Source organism: Pipra filicauda, unplaced genomic scaffold (genome assembly GCF_003945595.2).
Source record: "Pipra filicauda isolate LSUMZ 115617 unplaced genomic scaffold, ASM394559v2 scaffold550_size315814_pilon, whole genome shotgun sequence".
Taxonomy (NCBI): Eukaryota; Metazoa; Chordata; class Aves; order Passeriformes; family Pipridae; genus Pipra; species Pipra filicauda.
This window is the reverse complement of record NW_024104699.1, coordinates 142,108-163,554: the sequence shown is the minus strand read 5'-3', so window position 1 is coordinate 163,554 and position 21,447 is coordinate 142,108. Positions and strand designations below refer to the sequence as shown.

The window sequence follows — 21,447 nt, the reverse complement described above, 5'->3', positions numbered from 1 at the left end:
GGATTAAATATTGAAATCAATTATCTTCTTACCCTGTTTCCCTGGGTGCCTTTAACTTCTTTTTAATAAACAAAGAATGTTCTTTCTGAGCAATACCCACACTTGAAAACACCCCAGCCACCTGGGAAGTGCAGGCACCTACTTCAACAGTGGTTGAGCAAGTAAATCTCCTCAGGTTGCCCTCTCCACTTCATGGTCAACACGCTAACCAGGAACCCCGTACTAAATGTTCTCCTACTCAGGCCAAAAGTTTGGAAGTCAGGTTTACAGACATGATTTAACTACCTCTAGAGATGACACCATCAGTGGACTAAGCTTGAAATATTCTTGTAAAAGCAAGAACAAACTTCGAAGCAAGTTTGGGGGATATAAATACACAAACAGAGCATTTGGAGAAAATCCCATAGGTATCACCTTAGAGATTTAAGCTTTTGCTAGCTGTCAGAGGAAATTAAAATGCCAGTGAGGATATGGGACAGCACAGTTGTGCTGGTTTAAAGGTAAACCAGCAGGGGAAATGAACTCAACTCAAAAGACAGACCACAAGTCAGAATAATAATTTAATAACACAACAAGTATGATTATACAGACAAACAACCGGCTTCAATCCACAAAACCCCAAATGTACAACCCAGCACCCTGGGACATGAACAAAACAGTGTTCCCCGGGCCCTCCCTGAGTCCAAAGTAAAGGGAGAGCAGAAAAGCCTGCTCGTGGGAGAGCTGTTGCAGTCCAGTCAAAATGGTGATTGCAGTCCAGTCGAGGACAGGAACATCTACAGGCCTCTACTGCTAACAATTTCTGGGAAATGGCATGGAAGGCTATAGAATACACAGTTTTGGGTTACACCCATATCATGATGAACTGGTCTCAGCTGTCCTAACTAGGACAACAGTATAGAAGCCATCACAACAACGCTCAATACATTTATTTCTCATTGACAATTTAGATAGGCATGATCTAATTGCCATTTTGGTGCTTTTTATTGAAAGGAGATTCCACAGGGTGCTAAGCAACTATGCCTAGTGCTTTTCTCTAGCTAAGCTTCACTGAAATCCACTGAGCTTGAGCACAATTTCAAGTGCACTGCTGCACAGGACAACAATGCTTAGCACTTCTTTCTTTTAAAGATGCAATTTATATTTCTCTTCTATTTATGGATCATCTCTCTCAGCTTGGCAATGACCGACAAGAAAGTGATAAAATGAGGAAATGTAATTTGTCATTCATTCTGTGTAGTTTGTAAAGCTATAGCTTCACAATTTCCTTTCTTCAGATAAATAATTTGAAATAATATGAAATAGTGTAAGCAATGATGGTGGATGGAAACAGAATCCTTCAAAGTCCTGTAAGACTGAAAGATACCACAAGTAATGACGTATTTTCTTTTAAATCCCCTTCATCTATTTTCAGACAGTTCTGTTTGTGCTGGCCTAACGGCAGCTTACTAAGAAGCAAAGAAGTATATACAACATCTGTGTGGGTAATAAAACTTCCACACAGACTAAAATACTGGTACTGTTGTATGTCTATACATAAACCAAAAATAGTCATGTACACATTAACCTAAGCCAAGTTTTTAATGCAGATGTGCCTCTGATCTATGGTTGTTTGTGAGGTTTTAATTTAAATCACACATGCTTACTCACACTTAAGACCTGAAGAGCAAGAGAGTTGAAATTTCTAGCACAGTGAGTTACAATGCAACAAGAACTGCCTTTCTCAAAGTATGGTTCTCCATAGAAATGTCTGGATTCATGAGGCAAGAATTGCGTCTTAATAGCTCCTGGATTTACCCCCAAATGCTGGATACTGAGGAAGGTCAGACCATACTGAAAGAACCTTTACTTCTGTTCTATTTTACATTTTTATAAAATGAAGTATCCCTTTTGCTGAACTCCTGTAGGTGGTAGTGTTGGTATAAAACATTACAAAAAATTACTGAGGCGGGTTGGGACACTGCCCAACCCTCCAGAACACTTCAATCTAAGGCATGTTGGCTTACTGCCAGGTTATACTTCCTCTAAGGATGGCATTCCTTATTCTTAGGATCTATAACAAGTAATTAAATTACATTAATATCCATATTTGTTCAAGAAACAGTAACACCTGTGATGTCAGAATAGTTAAGGAGGGGAATACAAACAGAGTCTATAACCAGGACAGCCTCCACTGATCCTGTTAATCTTGAAGTTTAGCTTGCATTTCTTAAAACAAATGTAAACAAATAATGATGCTTCTTTTTCTACCTTGGTCCTCTACCTTTGGCTAAACAAACAAAAATCCACAAGGAGTTGTGTCATCTAGATTTGCTATGGCTTTTTGAAAAAAAGTGAAAAAAATCGCAAGACTTTCACTTAAGAAAAACGTTTTTTCTTGAAAAACAGAAAACCAAAAGTTAGGGTTTTTCTCAAAAGCAGGTAGAATTGGTTTGATGGAAAAGGTAATTAGCAAATTGATAGTTTTGTTCTTTGTTGAGATAACCCCAATTACTGGATGTGGAGTCAAACACACAGAAAATGTCTTTCTGTAGAAATGCAAAGTTTCCGTTTCTTCTTCTACCATAAAAGTGTTTGGTAATAATTATAAGTATGCCAAACAGAACTGAGCTTCAAGTCGAGGTAATGGAAATAATAAGACGCTTTTCCAGAGGGTAGGTAACTAGGTAACAATTGGTGATTCAAACAACTACCATACAGATGGAAAAGAGCTTTAGGAATTCCTTATCCCCTTAGAAAGAGAAGGCTAACAAGAAAACCTCTCTGGAAATAAATCAACCTCAAAAAGCCAACATGAAACTTTAACAGGGTCAGTTTGAGACACTTGCAACAGGAAAAAATAAAAACATGGCTGAGGAAGTGTTTGGAAAGCCACAATCTAGCAGAGCATATACCAGCATCTCTGGCTGAGAAGTGGCTCCACAGCGAGGATCTGAATTCAGCTACAAGGTCCCTCTGTTGCTTTTGTCATACTCAATGACTCTCCAAGGCAACATCACTAAAACAAATGCCATTTCAGGCTTGCTCTGGATTTGTCTTTGGTGAGCGCAGTAAGGGCTACAGGCCATGTCACCCCTCTTTCTTTACCTGAATGATATCAGTGGTCTCTGCTCCTTGCTCTCCTTAGCAGTGCAAGTAGTAGTGGCTGCTGCATCTTGGCAGTGACTTGTTCCAGCTAAAGTTGTCTTTTAATCTACCAAGAAAGTCAATTTTAGTTGCCTTTTTTTTTCCCTCCCACTCTTTTGGGCAAATTCAACTGAGCTGTTAAATGTCAAACACAGTAAAGATAAGGCAGTTCCACTGAATGGCAGAATGAATCAAATGTCTTAGTTTCACAGGATTAGGCTGGCAAGTCTCTGTTGAAAAGCCCATACAGTAAATTTAGAGCTTGTCTTTTCCCCTACTAATGAAATCAGCTGTTTGACAGCATAATGTCTGTGCCAGAATAGTCCAAGAAGAAAGGACTGCCATGAGATCTGAAGTTTCACAGGAAAAAAATGAATACAGAGATGAAAATGTACAGGGAGCTGTAAATAATTATTTTAGAAAGTATTAAGCAGCTGCTAGATTTCCAAAACTCAGCTTCACACAGGAAAGGACTGTAGAAGCTATTCCTTGAACCTTACCTATGGTTTTGAAAAATCTAGTCCTTGCACAGTACCAGACAGAGTAAGGCATAAAGAATGTCAACCTGAAAGGAAGGTAAGCTTAAATTTTAGGAATAGGCACATATCTCTGCACACCTGCCTCTCCAAATAAAATCTAGTATTGCGGGGAGGGGTTTTTATCAACTTTTGCATGCATATCAGAAGCAAGCCTGGTACTCCACCTGCTTAGAAGTGCCACATTCCTCATTTCAAATGTGAGGTTACGGCATACAAAACCATATCCTCTTTAATCAGTAGTTCAGCTCTGATTGGTGGTAATTCAAAATAATATATTTCTGACAGAGGGTTTCATAGTGAGTATAAAATAACTCTGTTGAGTGCTCAGAGACCTGACACAGACATCACAAATGGTACTGGTTAGCTGAGCCACCTGAGCCATAGGGTCCTAACTACCCTTCTGCATTACTGGCAGAGCTCCCCCAGAAGCAGAGAAGAGCAATAAGAGAAATGTTATTCTGTGTTTATCCTGAAGGTTATTGATACAGCAAACCCTAAGTTTGAAAATACAAAATGGAGTCCCCTAAGGTGAATTGCTATTAAGGAAATACTACCAAGCCTCTGCTGGAAAAGCAAGACTTGGATGGCCGTTCCTTGAGATACAGGTAATGAATTCCTTTCACCCTAGATTGACATAATGCCTCTGAAAGCTTATAAAACACATAGTTATTGCTATTAGTACTGAACTCTTGTGCTTTCAAGACTTTCTGGGAAGCTTTAGCCTATTCATTACAAGTAAAACATTCAGCAACTCCTCTTTCATAACCTTAGTCTTCTAAAGAAACAAATTAAATGATAGTTCAAATATAAGCCCAACAAATCACTTGAAATCTGAATTAAAGATCATGCTTCTATCGCTAAAGCAGTTAAACATTTTCCATTGCTCTTCAGTCTTATTGAGTTTTTCCTGTCTTAAAAAGCATAAGACTGTGTGAAACTCAACAAATGGCAGAATAGCAAGGAAATAATATACAAAGATATAGTCATGCATTCCCATCGTAATTTATTCTGGTCTCCTTTATTCCCCTCTTGTTATTTTTCCAGGAACTTGAAGATGAGTGATTACTACACATGGAAATACTGAACTTCCACTATTTGCAGGAATACTCATAGACTGTGTGTGGAAAGTTGTGCCTAAGGAAGGCAATATATGCTAATAATTTCAAGAAATATTAAAAATACATCCAGGTAAGGAAGAGGCTCAGCCCAGCGTTTGTTAGGCGAGTAAACCACAGGGTGGATAACCAAAAGATTTATTGAACAAACAATCCATCCTTATCAATTTGGAGGCACAATAAACAAATTGCTTCCTACAAATTGAGTGGATACCTATTAGCAAGATCACTTACTCAGAATTAAATTCTGGGGGTGCAAGTTAAAAACAAAAAAACCACAGCATAAGCAGAGCTGCCTAAGTAGAAAATGTTTCCAGCAGGCAATTTTCATAACCAATTTGCTCAGTTGCTAAACAAGTGGTGCACACTTCATACATATTCATTCAGCCACAAATGCATTGCGTGACAAATATAATCAAGTCTAGGAAAGAGAGAATGCAAGAGTTGAGAGAATTAAGGTAACTAGTAAAGGAAAGCAAATCACTTCATCTCTGGTCTACTGGTTTGAAACAAATCCATATTAGCAGACATGAAGTTGTAACCTTCCAGCGTCTCACTGTGAACTGGCCCATGTGAAATGAGTTGGCAGACTTCTCCTGCCCTACTAAATACCAAAACCTGTAAATGCCAGTACATAACTGACTTCTGACTTCTTAGACATCACAAACACAAGAATAAGAATCAGCACAGCAAAAATACACAACCACTGTATATTTTCCTCAAGGATGCAATCTGTTCTTTACTACAGAGTTTACTTGCCTGGTCTGACTATCATTTTCCTGTTATTACAGAATTACTGTCATGCTTTGAATGCTAATGTCTGGCCAGTTTCTGATTAAGGATCCAAAATAATATTAATCTCTCAATTTCAGAAGCATTAAGGGTAAAAAGCTGGACTAGAGAAAGATGCCATGCCCTTCCACACATAAAAATGAATAAGAAGTTGTGATATCTAACATTAGAAATATTTAGAACTTGTCCAACAAAAAGAAAGCTATAAATTTTGCGCTCAAACGTTGAAATGAGCTTTTTTCTTTTCCCCTCATGTAGATAAAGTGTTAACTAGCTACAGTTATCGTAAGCTTTGTGAATGTATTTATGGGATTTGGATCCAGTTTTAAAATAGCTATAAATTACTACAATTTGGCACCAACCTTTCATAAAGACAGAAGACATGTACAAATTTTGGTTGCTGCAATAATAATACAAGATTATTTTATTTAAATGGCAACTATAATCTAAAGCCTGCAGGTTCCAGGTTAAAGACTCCTGCCAAGTAGAGTCTGAATTTGACTTCATGAGCTAGGAAAGTTCTACATGAGCACCAGTTATGACCCAGTTTTGATGACCTTCGAATACTAAAGAGAAGAGCACACTTAGTACTACCAGTTTTCATAATTTCTGTCTTGACTAATACTTTGTCAGAGGCAGTAAACCACAGTTTCAATATAACTCAGTATTTCATGACACTTTGGAACAAATTTCAAAGATCTGCTTTCAAAGAGAAAAGACAGGGATCTAGAATTAGCAAAAGTCACTTGCTAAACCAAGTTTCCTGGTTTCCTGATACAATAAAACAACCAGAATGATAAATTGCACTTACATTCTGTCTAATCCTACCTTATTGCAAAGGCCTTCCTGGCATGCCAGGAGGAAAAACAGAAAAACCTCACTCTTCCAGCACCAGCTGAACTGAATTCATTGAGCTGAACACAAAGTTATTTTTTCTTGCTCTGTCTTCTGGCAGTACCCTCTTTTCTGTGGAGGAAAAGACCCAAACAAATCAGTGGTGTATCTACAGAATATACACGCCTGAACAGCTTCCAAAAAGCAGCAATACAAAGTCTTGATAATTTGGAAAGCAAATCAGCCCCAAAGCGTTTGGATTAGGTTCCACCAAATGTTTTTTAGTAGCAAGATTCACCTGGCTGAAAAGCAATGTAGCAGAGGCACAGGTACTCTGGGGTGTTTGGGGGGTTTGTGGGTTTATTTTATTTCGGGGGGGTTTTTCCATGGAAATCATTACACTCCATTTTGAGATTCACCCTCCTCCTTCAGATGCATAAGACTTCTGTGAGGTTCAGGGTTGCCAGAAAGGCAACAGCTCAGAGTCCATCAGACCTCCCAGTCCTGCTGTTGAAGCTGAGCACAGGTCCCAGCTTCCTTCCCTTCCACCTTTTTTCACACAGACTGCAAACTAAAGACTTGACTGCAAAATTATTTAGTCTACTACAGCAATATTTGACCAACTCATGGAAATCAAGTCAGTACAGGCCCCTTCTGTGTAGCTCTCATAATCCATTTTTAAAGTGTCACAAATGATGGAGGCTGAAGCTAAGATGCCAACAGAACTTACAGTATTGCAAGTGCTCTCATGCACCAGTAGTCTCTAAACTAATTTAGCCACATCAGTAGCACTTTCATATTGGTAGTGGCTGGCCTTGTTTACAGAGAGTTATCATTTCTAAGGCAACAGCTGAATTCAACAGCTTGTAGACCTCCCTCCCACAAGCTTCTCATCGCTTATGTGTGGAGGACTTGGAGGTGCAGAAGCAGGAAGGAGCTGCCTTCTGCCTTTAATTCTCCCACAGCTTGATGGCTGTTTGGAGAATTAAAGCTTTACACACAAACTACACACAACAGCCCCTTGGAACTCCATTGCTCCTATCAGCGTGTTTCTGCTCAGAGAGGGCTGTAAGAGAAGCATATAGCATCAAGATATAAATACATTAAAATGATTGCTCCATCACCCAAAATCACAGGAAGCATTCAGCCTAATTGTATAGATTCAAGTGCTTTGAAATGAGCCACCAGGGGCTGTGAACCTAAAGAGAATCCATGTGAGAAGCCGTTTTGAGTTTGTGCTTGGTTTATTTTTTCCTCTTCTTTTATCTTCTTTAAAGTACATACATTTAGCTCCCTGAGTCTGTGCCTTGCAGAAAGTGTCTAAAGCAGGGTGAAGCCTTGCCAACTGGGTAAGACTGAAAGCCTGAGTGTGGAAAGGGGAGATGAGCTGCAAAGGCATCAAATTTGTGCCTGGAGCTGGAACATGCTAGTCTGAAGATGGCAGGTGGGGAACACCAAAAAGCCTGTCACATTGCCATCACAGTGAATGAGGGGACATTTTTGTATTAACTGAAATGCAGAAGATCTTTAAAATAGTCTCAGTGTTTGAAATATATGGGACAATGCTGACATGCCCTGGTTTTAGTGATGGACTAAAAATTATTTTAGTTCGTCTTCCAAAAAATGCACTGAGTGCAGTTTGAGGATTGGCAGGCTTCTGCCAGGACAGCTCCACTGGAAGAGCTGAGAAACTTCCTGAGTACTTTTGTCTAAAACAAACAAGAGGCTTTCCAGGAAGTTCTGAGTAATCATCTGACCTTGTGTGTAACTTAATAGTTACAGAGGGAAAAAACTGTCCTGAGACGGAGAGACAAAGATTTAAGTAAACAAGAAAATGCATCAGCCTGCTTGAGGAAATTAAGAAAGAACAGACTGAAACGTGACACAGGAATTTTAGCAAAGAGCAACTAATCCAGTGAGGCTCATGAGAGAACTCCAAAGAATGAAACGTCGTAAAGACAGCCTACTGACTCCACACCAGGGATTTCCTCTGGTGCGTAACACCAGAAGAGCCTTCCCTCCTCTCCAGAGTTTAAAGTTCTCCCTGTCTTCATGTAGGCCTCTTACTGCTTTGCCCAGCTGAACCAGCTGCTGTCTTTAGAGATGATGGGAACAACTCTGTTCTCCACAAGAGACCACTGTATCTTCATAAACTAGGGGAATTAAGAGACTCTGCAACCTGCATGCTTTGGACAGGGATCCCATCACAACCTACAGAAATCAAATCAACTCCTGATAGCAATACTCCTCTGTAGCAGCTTTTCCACCTAAAACCAAATTAACTAGAGATAACAATACTATGACTTTTCCAGATAGGCAATCCTGCCTTTTATGCTTTGATTCTCCTGTAGAAGGAAGCTTCAAAAGGCCTAAAATAAAGAGCAAAACAAGAGAAAAAAGGTGATGAGCAGTTGCAGAGAAAAATGAGCTTTTTCATGCCTACAAGTTGACACTGTGGGAATCTTAACACCAAATATCTCTCCAATTCAATGATGAGTACAATGTTGACTTTTGTTTGTTTTATGTATATGCATGCAGATAAATACATGCCAACAAGTGTCTATTCATGTTCTAAAGCTCTCTCATCAGCTCTTAATATTGGCCTTCATTATTTTAGGAAGAACTAGTATTAGGAAGTATTGTATCTTTATAGCTGTGCAAATACATCTACACACCAGAGGAAATAGAAATAAATCCCTGGAAGTTTAAGGGGGGCCACAGACACAGACATACACAGACACACACACATATACACATAAACACCCCATTACAGGTCTCTGCTGTTGCTCTATCACTAGATAATTCATAATAGCAACATCCTAGATTAGCAATACTTTCGGGTCACAGACAGCACAGCATCTACTCTGTCCTGAAGACACCTCTACCATTGCCCCTTAGCCATCAATATTTCCATGTAGACACCATGGTAGAAAGCTTAACTGATACAATATGTAGACCACACTCATTGAGTTGTGCTGCAAAAGATTTGTCATGCTTTAAGGTAATTTTGCCTTGTGTGCAAAAAAACTGACCATACACCCTGTCTCTGAGATAACCTTAACCTTTCATATCAGCACAGCAGTATTTCAGTAGCTCCTCATGTCCAACACAATCCAAAAGATGAAAGAAAGAGTGGAATACAAAGACAACTTTAAATAGCAGTGTTCTGGCCTTGTTAGAAGTAAGTATTTGTGTTCATGCAGGTGTCTGAAAATACATTTTTTAACTTTAAAGTGGTAAACACCACCATTGATTTTTTTTTTTCCAATCTGTACAATTTTTTTAAGATAAACTGATTGCAAAGTATATATTGTCCCTTGAAGACTGCCAGTGAACACAGGTGGACTGTGGGGCCTGGTTTTTTTAGACTTTTAAAGCTAAGATTGCAAACAGATGCATGGACAACTACCCCATCCCCCCTCCTTTCCTGCAGAAGAAAAAATAAACAACCAAGTTTGATGATTTCTTTAGAGCAAACACCAAAATGCTTGAGACAATAGAAGTTTTATTTCAGACTCCTCACCAGGGCCAAGCTTACAATCTGCAAAACATTCAGCCTTGAAGTGCTGAGAAGGAGGAAAGGACAGCTGTGTGTCAGCATCAATCTTCTCTGTGAAAACACAAACCTAATTTGTGCCCTTTGATCTGCATAGTGATAAAAAGTAGAATGACTCCAGACACCACTTTTTTCCACTACAGCTTTACAAAAAAAAAAAAAAAAGAAAAAAAGGCAGCAAAAAATAGTTGCAACTTGCATGAATACTAACAGCTTAGCAGACACAAGCATCTGCTAAATGTAACAGTGGTCTTTCTATCCCTTCCATTTCCACAGTTGCATTTGGGTTTATATTCATACAAACATCTACCTTTTGCACAAGTCAGATTCTAGTCACAGGTGTTATCCTTAGGAAAACAAACTTTAGACTGAAAGATAGCATTCATAACATACAAAATCAAGCCTAAGAGAATAATCAAACACAGTGATGTTGCTCCAGTGCAAAACAAGAGAAAGATGTCCAGTCAGACACTGTCCTCTGGCTTGTGCCACTAATTTGACAAACTGAGAGCTAGTTAGTTATCAAGACTATGCTTAAAGTTACAAGCGAAGGAACAGGACAATTTTTTTTTCTTTTTCAGAGTCTAAACAAATATAATGCATTTTTATCATTAGTACATTTTTGTATAATGCATTCACTGTTGATACTGCAAATTGGAGAAATGCCATTGAAACAGACTGAAAAACAATGGCAAGATACTTTTCTCTTTCCAACTCTGTAGTTGGAATACCAACACCTGTGATATCACAATTGGAAAGGATTATGATCCACCAATAGCTTCATCTACCAAAAGCAAATAGCTCCCCTGAAGCACCCAGGGAACAGGAGCTCATGGCATTGGCCCAGCATTAGAGGGTCTTCAAGCTACACTCAGTGTCAGGGCAGAGCCAGGAATTACTGTTCACCATGGAACTCTGTGATACCCCAACTTCCAGTGCCTTCCCACATGACAGTGAGTACTTCCCAGTGAGTATGAGCCAGGGGTACTGTCCTGGTATAAGCACCACCTAACATATGCACCTTCCTTGAAAAAAGCAGTTGCACGATTATTCTTGAGAATGGAGACTGGAGCAATCTCTGAAGAGCAAATTCATCAAAGTTATTGATAGAGTAAAAAACATCTTGAATTTTATCTTGAAAATTCATCATTCAAGGTTCATGAAGCATTCCGTACACTAATCATGCATTGCAATATCTATGTAAACTGTAAGGCATGACTATGTCCATCGTACAGGATAAAACCAGATCTTTAGAAGATAAAGTCAGCCTTCTCAGAAATGTCTATTAATTTTGGAAACTGTGGGGCTTACTAACTGCAAATCTCTCCATATGTAAAGTACAAGCTGCTCTGATAACTTTGCTCCAATAGTGGTTTTAAAAGTCCATAGCACCTCCAAGAAAAAAAAGACCAAGATTTTTCAGATGTTGAGACCTCCAAAATGAATGGATATTCTTTGAAGTGTTAACCTTATGACTGTACTAAGAACATATGCTGAATCAATGACAGTGTTGGAAATGAAATTTCTGGGTCCTTGCTGCTTAGGAAACTAAAGAGTTGTGCTTCCCCCTCTCACCCGCTTTGGTAGGCATATGGATTTGATCTGTCATCTAAGCTGACCAACCCCATAACCAGCAGCTGACCTCCAGCCAGCAGGCAAATTTTGAGGCCAAATTAGAAATTAGGTGCATAGTTTTGTCAGTCTGATTTAGTGTGCTACTATAGAATGTAGATAATAGACACTACAGCATTTTTCTTCTCAAATGTATTTCTTTTCAAAAGGTAATGCCTCTCAAATATATTTTTTAAAATTCCAAGCACAGACAAGTGCATGTCTGCAACACACACCATTCACAATGTCTGCCTTGGCCTTTTCACTTCTATTGCTTTAGACATCCATTTCTACCATAGCCTATGAACAAGGCTACGAATAGGGTAGAAAGGAACAGGTTGGTAGACAATCCCCCATAGTCCAAGGAAAAATCTGCCATTAAGTAAAATGCTGCTACAGACTGTACAAGACAAAGTTTACTATTAATTCCTAAAAAATGAGCTTGCAGGTCTTACATTTAATGGACACTTTTACTGGAGCATGAATGGCAAACACAACCTACAGCAATAATGAATATGTTCACAGTCCATTAGGAAGGAATTTTTTTCAGCTTATGTTCAGATCCTTTTAAACTATGCTTACTATTAGGGAGAAATTTATTAGGACAGTGTGAGAATTTTGTATAATGAATAAGTGCTCCACAGATTATTCCTTCATAAATGAATTCAACCCTGATGAAAATGAGCCCTGACAACTGAGCTGTATCCTCTGAAAAAAGTGTCTGAGACAAAACTAGATGAAGAAAAATAGGACACCTGAAAAGACAAGTGGACTTGGACAAGGAAAGGACTTCCCCCTGACAAAATCTGAGTACACACTGGAAGAGCAGAAGTATGCAAAGTAATACTATCTAGGGGAGTACCATCACATGCTGGCCATTTATACAGGGTCAGCTCCTGAAAAATGTTTTCCATTTGATATTTACCCTGAAAATCAGAATAGCACACAGCTGCACACAAAGTATTTCAATGGAAAAGAGTTAGTTACAGGCCTCCCTGTCTATCTTAATTACTTGAAAAGCAGAAAACGCTGCTTTCATCCATGGTCCTTTGCCTCTCCTTCATTTCCACTTGAGCCTCAGGCCTCAACACGTCAAAGCCACAGAGAGGTTTCTCAAAGGGCAGCCAGCACCACTCTATTAGGGTGAAGCTTTTAGGTAGTGATAAGGGAGATTTACCTAATGGGAAATCCCATGTGCAAAACTCATTTCATTGCCTGAGGTTCTGCTGGAGTTCAATGTTTAACAGGAGAGTGTCTGACTCCTGGCACGAGCGGCAGACGGAAAATTCCTTTACAGGGGGTGGGAGGAAAGCCGACAGTAAAGTTGGGTGAAAATTGCCCCTGTAGCAGACAGCCCTGCCTCTGCCATAATGGTCCTGGGCATAATGGAAGGCACATGGTGGAAGTAGGGATTTGGCTTCCTTCAGGATTCCCTGTAGGTCATTGGGAATACAGACAGCAGAGCTGAGAGAGTCCAGTCTGCTCTCTTCATCCACACAGGTGCCCACCTCTGCAGTCAGATCCCTGCAAGTCACACACAGCTCACTGCCATGCCAGATCCCACAACTTGTGTTAAATGGCCTTTGTCACTAGTGTCACCAAGTTGGGTCAGTCCTGAAGGAGAAGAACATTTCCTGTCAGAGACTCACTACTATCTTTACTCTGTGTTTCCTTGTGTGATCCATCACCCAAAACAGATGAAGGTAAATTCAGCTTAACAGCTGACAAAACTCACAGCCTGCAGTAGTTAGGCTGCAGTGCCACTGGGTAACTAAATAGCAGGATAACATGGTATGATTGCATCCTCACATTTCTTGTTTCCCGTGTTGTAAGCATGCTGCAAAACTAAAATCTCACCCTGCACTTTAGATATGAAACCTTGCTCCCCTGCTCCTGCTGCCCTTCTTATTTCCAAGAAGCTGGGGAAAAATCTCACTAAAAGATCAGAATTTGCTAATTAACTGAAAGCTGTTGGCATTTTCTATCTATCCACTCTGTGCAAATGTCAACAGATACACAAAGCTGCAGAAAATGAAGATCTTCCTACCACAGTTATTTAGATCACAAGCTCTTTCAGAGATAGCATAGCTTTTGTGCCAAGTGAAGCACCCAGCCCAACAAGGTTCATCCAGAGGTAAGCCTCCTGCAAGTGTAAATAAGACTATATAGAATTTGACAAAAGCTGTAAAGAAGAAAAGGATATATAAGGCAATATTTAATCTTCAAAATAAGCAATATCCTAATATAAAAGTGCTTCAGTAGAGCTGAACACACCCTGCTCCATTAAGACAGGCACTTAAAAAGCCACTGATTTTCAAAGATTTCAAGACAACTGGGCTTCCATATTCCTGAGGTTTACTTCATACATTTCTCTTCCATGACCCTGCCTGTTTAGCTGCTGGCTTCCTGAATCCACCATCTGCTTCTAAAGCAGTAAATGGAATTTGAAAAGCAAAACAAATCAGATGCTAGAGTTTGGATCTGTACCTGTACTGTATTGCTGACCAATCCTTTTGCCTTTCCTATAGCACTCTCCACCTTTATTACATGCTTCATTTGACTAAAAGCAACGTTGTTAATTTAACAAAAATGTACTTGGGGGAGGCAATTGAGAGGTGAGAAAGATTTAATCATCCTTGGTCCCATCATTTTGAATCTCACACTATGCTGAAGAAGAAGCTGAGATGTATGTTATATATATTTTCTGCTTTTGATAGTGTGAATAAGCTCATTGTAATTCTTTATACACAGAACTGTAAAACTCAGTTTTGCTATTTAAAGTATGAAGTTACAAACAAGTGTTCAATCAGTTCTAAGAGTAGGGGATTTAAATGCTTTATCAGTTTTGAATGGAGTTTCTTACTTTGCATCAAATTGGGGCTACCATTTTACTAAGCATGCTTTGACTTCCTTTCCCAGGAGTAGGTGCGTAGTGTAAATCTGAGAGACTGTCTCAGAAAGTCAGAAACATTTAGAGTTATCATCTACATTTAAATAATGGGTCATATCCAGAAACTTAAACAGCAGTTTTAGACGTGTGTGGCAATCTTCATTTCATATTACTGGAAATGGAAATGTGATGACACTAAGTCACTCCGTGAAGGTCACCCAGCACATTAGCTGCATCCCCTCCTACTCATCTTTTTGATCCCCCTGAAGCACAGCTAAACAACAGTCCAGGTCACAGTGACTGGCCTGTTTGAAAGCTCTCTACTACAAGATGCACTTCAACCAAGGCATTTGGGATCTGAACCCTTGGAAAAGCAAACCCTCAAACAGGAAGCACCAGGGAGGGGGAGTGAAGTGACCTAGGCTCTAGTCCAAACTTCTCAGCCTGTTGCTCATCGACTCACTTAACATCCTGTCACCAGCAGCATCCTTCAGAACTCATCCTCCCAGAGGTCAGGCCTGTGCCCTTCATCTGTCACACACATGCATGAATACTTTCTGGTCATCACATAACACTTGCAAACTGGAACATGGAGCCCAAATTACTAATAACTCGGCACGAAAATGTGCAATTACCTTAGCAAGGCAGACAAGAAAATAATCCGTTCTGATATGGACGGCCTGAGTCTATTTCCATGATACAACTCCTACCGAAAACCTTTAGCAGTAGCTAAGTTAGTCTTTTTTCACTGCTGTGTTTTATTCACCTTGACTTTCTGTGACAATAATACTATAAATTTCCAGCCAAGTAGACTATAATACAGTGGTAACTTGCTGAAATAATTTACTTTTGCACTGTTACCTAGTTATAGTAATATCACCTTTCATTGCTTCCTCAGTGATGCTTACATTGGTATCTTTCTCAGGCAGCAACAATTCTTTTTGTACGTACATGGTGCACCCGGATTGGGCCACACTTGGCTGTTATCTAGTCAAGTATGGTTAGAAATTGTCACGTATCAGTTGTCCAAAGTGGCAAAGTGAAAGCAGAGGAGCGCGCAAGTCAGTAATTTATATCAAGGAATACACACATGGCTGCATCCAACTAGCTTTGATTTTCTTTTCTCACTTAAAAAATTTATAACAAGGGGCAGATGCTCTGCCAAGGATACAATTATTTTCAACATCTGAGAGTCTGACTCAGGAGAAGAAACTTAATAAAGCAGGCTTAAAGCCAATACCTCATAGGCACCACTACTTCACAGAAACACGGCCATGCGTTGACCCTGCTATTGTCTGTACCCTGAGAACTATCACCATGAAAGTCCGCCAGAAGAACATAATAGGAATAATGTACCCATCTGCTGGATCTTGTCAATACTAAAATCATTGTCTGGATACTTTCTTGTCCTCCTTACATGCAAAAAGCATGGAAATATGAGTGTTCTGTCTCTTAAATTTTGTGTCTGTGTTTGTTGAAACTGAAAAAATAAACTCTCAGGGCATTATGACTCTAGGTCCTTGTAAAGCCAGTATTTCTTTTACAGATTGAGCGTCAGAGTGATGCTGAGGAAATACAGATGTGAACATTAAACACTTATTGCACAAAGTCTGTTACATATCCTTCCTGTCATAACTGCCCGACTGAATGAGTTTTGCTACAGATGAGGGAGACAAAACCTTCAAAATAAAACTCAAATGAGTCTACTTCAAGATATTTGCTAATGGTCTTTAATGCGATTAAAATCATGCACAAGCCACTTCCCTCATCGTGTTCTCCTTTCCAAGGAAAGCCATCAGGAAGTCCTTGCATTCATTAGGAATCTCCTAGCACCCCACAGTATTTGTTTGTTAATGTCTCAGGATGTTCCAGGAAGAGATTATCATTACTTATGGTCTGGTTATGTTCTTTCATAATCCAGTAAACAAAAAAAAATGAGAAAAGGTAGTTGGCTTCCTGCTGTCGTTGAGGACCTTTTTGCTTTGGTCAAAGGGTACAAAATAGATGAACCAGCAAAAGATGAAAGGGTAAGAACGTTTCTGGTAAATTCAACAACTGTACCTGCAATTAGGGTAGCTCAGTTTCGCATCTATTCCCATTTCCACGCACAAATTCATTTCTGATGCAAAATTAGATACAAGTTCTCTGTTGCCCCCAACTCACCCAAAGTCTTCTCACTGTAGTATTGTCTTTGATTAACACAGGCTTACTTGGTCACTAAGGTTTTCCTGATCTAATAGGATCTTCATACCTGCTATGATCACCTCCACCTGTGTTTGCCTTCTGCAAATTCATAATTCCCAAGATAATTTTTTCTCCTTAAACACCCACAAGACATTTTTAAGAATGTTTCCTCTTGTTTTGGTAAGGGTGAGGGGTTTTGTTTTGCTTTGATTTTGATTCTAAAATTTCAGCCTAAAGCTGAAATAAATGAGGGGAGGTCACTCCAGGACAGCACCTGCCAGCAACACTTGGTGCCCTGGGATCACTAGAGTATCCCACAAATGAGACACAAGTAATTGAATCTTGAACCTTGTTCTGTGCTGTGGTACTTTCTGGCTTCCTTCAGGCAGAGCTCCACTCTGGGTGTTCAACCTCATTGGTTTTGTCATTCCTACCCCCTGTTTAAAGATAATACCTGTGACCACAGACTAAGACCCCTAGGGTTCAGGAAAATTGCCAGCACTCTTGTAAGGCAAGTTTTACGGCCTGACATTTCAGGAGATGGCTTTGAAAGGAAAATCTCTACAAATTACTTGAAGAGAATCCTCAGTTCTTCTGTGTCCCTGTAATTCATCACTCAGCACAGGAAGCTTGAGAGACACACTGTCTTATGAAGGGTCTCCCTTTTTATTACCGATGATCACAACACCACAATGCTTCTGCCCCAAGTTTGTGTGTGGAAATTGCACAGACGTGACATAAATTACCTCAGATTTCCTCGCAATAATGTGACCCCAAGGCAACATATTCAGTAAATTAAAAATAAATTACGTGATGGCCTGATGCGACTTCAGCAGACCTCATGTCAGACCTAGCCTGAGGGAGGAATGTGCCTTCTAGCTTTTCCATAACAACTGTCTTTTTACAATGAGTTAATTATCTACAGATACTGGGTGTTTAGAAGACATAAAACAAGACCAGCTGATTTCAAAAACTTTAAAGCAGACTTGAAAATGTATCTCCAGGGCCTCTCTTACATCGGTGCACAGTACATGAGTCTAGGTGACATCACTGCTTACGGCAGCCATGACGGCACACAAAGGATGGAACTGTAAAGTCTCTCAGGCGTTTGGGAATGATCATATTACCTAGGTGAGAGCACACAAATGAACAGTGACACTCCAAAACACTTCCAATCATGCTCACAGGCTGTGTGTATACCCCATCTGCCTTCATTTCCAACAGTTTAGTGAGGCTTTCCAAGACTCTGCTCTCCACCAGACAGAGCTCCCACCTTCCAAAGCACTGTGCAGGGGTTTGCATCTTTACACTAAAGAAAAGGATGATGAACTTAATCAACCAGTCACTAAAGATGACTTTACAATAAACTTGCTGCTACTCAATCATCCCACTAGAATGGAGATTATGAAACTGGATTTAAAATTATAGTCAGTGTCTGCGTTTCTATGACATCCAAAATCAGACTCCCATAACTTTAGCTAATTTAAGTCAGAATGATAGTTTTGATCCTGAACTTTACAAAACAAGTTCTGCTTTTTATGAATGCATATCCAGCAACCCTTTAAGACCACAAGCTTCCTGTGGAGTAAAAAAAAAGGAAAAGAAATTTTGGACTTTCAAGCTCTCAGATGTAGGTGTTCAGTTCATTTTCATATCTGGCTTCTCAAACTAAGTGAGAGCTTCCTAAAAAGTAGAGGACAGCTGTAATACAGATGTGTGGACTGAGTTAAGGAACTGAGATTTGCATGCAAAGCCTGCCCACAGCATTGTTCCTCCTCTCATGCTTGCATCTGGGCAGAAAAAAAAAATCCACAAATCTGCATTATACACCTCCTCATCTTTAGTGTGCACATATAAACATACAGCAGTATTTTGATTTCACAGAAAACCCAGAAAACAAAGGATCATAAATTCATATGCTTAGTTTCTTTTCTTTCAAGATAGCTCACAGAGCCCCAAAGGAATATGTTTGCATCTTCTAATGATTTTTGGGTGGTGTGGTAGCTTACACAAAGTGAAAATAAATAAAGTTCAGCTTCCTCAGAATAAAGATAGATGTCAGCCCCAATTCTTGTTTATTTACCAAACCTCTCTTAAAAATTATTATAGAAACTTTTTCAAATCTGCTGCTTGTCTCTGTTGCTAAGCTTTTATAGAAGCAGCTAAGTTTAAAGGGATGAGACTCAAAGTACATATTTTACTTTTTGAAAGTGTCTAACTCATGCACCCAAGAAAGAGTGTTTTCATTATCCCCATATCTTCACACATATGGCAAACCAAGCACTCTTACCTTAAAAATGTAGTTCATCTATACTCTGAAAATGCTCTGATATGGTCTCTTCAATACATTATAAAGTGGCAAAAATAACCTCTTTGCCCTGAAGAAATTTCTTTGTATCTGTACCCTATAATACAATCAGACACCTTTTGCAGCATCATTCAGTTTAAAAAGCAGTTGTCCCCTTTGGTTTTTTCTTTCATACTGGTCCCCAGAGGAGTCTCTGATCTGCCTGTAGTTTGTATTTCTACCCTTCATCACAGCATCTAATTTAATTCTGTCCTGTGTTCTCTATACCCTGGCTCCTTGACCTCTCTAGTGTTTCCACGGGGCTCTCTTCACAGGCAAACATCTCACACTAAACTCACTGTCCCAAATGGATCAAATATTCTCATGTTCTCCTATGTCCTGTGATCGCATTGTCAAAGCACCAGTGAAATTCAGCCCCTGTTATGGTAAAGCAGTAGGTATTTAACCCCTCAAAGAAACATTATAACACAGTAAAGGAAATGATGAGAAATGCCACCTTGAAATGAGATGCCAAAAGAAGTCTACACAGTCAGCAAGATGTATGCATAGACGAGGCAAGTCATTGGGTTGACCTCATGATGAAAAAAATATTACAATTGGTTAAGACCTGAGATTTAAATTCCCTGTGAAAACTACAGAGAAAATTGGCAATGTTTCAGCTCAGATTTTAAAAACCTCTCTTGCCTCTGCCCATGTTTGAAGTGGTAGGAAGACTAACTGAAAATAGGCCTTGCACAAGTCACAAAAGATTCCTATAAGGGGACATGGAAAATTCCTATTCACAGGACACACACACAAAACTTACATTATCAATTGAGTTTATGAGTCGATTCAATTCATGTGCTTCTGAGGGGAGCGACTCCTACAAATAAAAGTTACAACAACCAAATAGCTAACAGCTCTGTGGTCCCTCCAATAAGCATGGACTCCTTATTTTTATTTTTTTCAAAAAAGTGTAGTTCTGAGTCTTTGATAGGAGCAAAAAGCAATTTTCCACCAGTTGGTCAAAGCAGGAGAAAAAACAAGATGGATAAATTTGACTTTCAACGTCAGTGGGCTCAAATCAATTCTTACCTTCCCCATCAAGAGTTTTTACAGGTGTTTGAAGGAGGTGAGGGAATGGAGGCCATGAAACCAATAAGAGGGAGGAACAGGTTACCAGAATTTGCAGACTTTAAGGAGAACTTAAAATATTCAGCAAGTTCTCCTTATTTTCAGGTTGATAAATTTAGCTTACTGTTAACAAAATAAAAAAAAAAAAAAGGCTTCCCTTGTTGAAGGGAAGAAGATGGGGTTTTGCCACCTAAACTCTTTGGAAGTGGATTAGAACAAACAGGTGTCAAACCCATCAGAACAATACCCAGCCCTGACCTTCCTCTCACGAATGGGCTAGTGAAGCAACAACACTCCAAAGTGACTTCAGCTTTCATCTGAATGCAACACTGCCTGACACTAGATTTTAGCAGAAAGCAGTTCTGCAATGAACATTTTTAAGTGATTCTGATTTTGATCAATACTTTCTTTCTTTTTTTTTTTTTTATGTTTCAAAATCCCTTGCTCACAAGCCATTACCCTTTTTTTCTGCCTGGCTACATGTCCCAGCACCTACCTGTCTCTTATTCCCTCTCTCCACACTCCCCCCAGTAAGGGAAAGAATTTTTTCCTCTGTATTGCTAAGGCAATGCCTTGGTACTGGATTAGAATCTGTTGCTTTAAATGCTGAGCAAACAAGTGTTTCTCCCGAGTTTCTCAGGAGAGCCAGTCCACAGAAAGTTGACACAGCTTGAAAGTTCCTCCAGCAACTGGACTTCAGGCTGTAACATTGTCTGACTTATTGCTTTATCAGGCCCCTCTCGAAGTAAGAATAAAGATACAAGTGTCCCATTTGAAAAGTTCTCTCCCTGAAAACCTAGATACATGGATTGCACTGAGGCAGAATAAAGTATAGCAGAGGAGTGGAAGAAAAGAGTGAAATGTCTGGAGAAGTGGAAAGTTCTCAGCCACACCAAAGTCACTCTGAAATCTGGGCAAGCTGAGAAGCCATAAGGAGCTGGTTAGCTTGCCTGCTCTTTCTGCAATTTAGTGAACTTAAAGGGCAAAGATAATTTAGATCATCAGACTAAGTGTCCTTATAGGGTCCGATGCCACTGGGAAGCTGCTTGTGCGGAGTGTTGTTCTGCCTGAAGAGACAGGTAGGAAAGGCTAAAAGTGAGCTGGCTGGCCTTGACCCCTCCCTCAGCCACACACCAATGGGAATTTTCCATTTGTAAGAGGACCAATTCTCTGCCTCAAGCCTTTCTGTCCAATCGTACAAAAGTGGTAGCAGACTGCAGCTGCGAGAGAAAGCAAAGAGAAAGAGAAGAAAGAGGGGAGGAAGGGAGGAGAAAAAGGAGTTTGAGACAGCAGCAACTGCTATTCTTCCTGAGGTTCTACATTGGCAGAGCAGACAATATGTCTGCACCCTACCATAGCTGAACCAGAGTCACAGCTGC

The 21,447-nt window shown here is 39.7% G+C and overlaps 1 long non-coding RNA gene across 2 annotated transcripts in view; it reads right to left on the bottom strand.

Annotated features, from left to right (window-relative positions):
- The window catches only part of LOC120324479, a 73,728-nt gene that overhangs the window by 15,151 nt on the left and 37,130 nt on the right, over window positions 1–21,447 (bottom strand). For both annotated transcript variants that reach the window (XR_005565828.1, XR_005565827.1), the window contains exon 2: window positions 6,401–6,538. This is a non-coding gene — a long non-coding RNA (uncharacterized LOC120324479). The remainder of the gene's footprint in view (window positions 1–6,400; window positions 6,539–21,447) is intronic.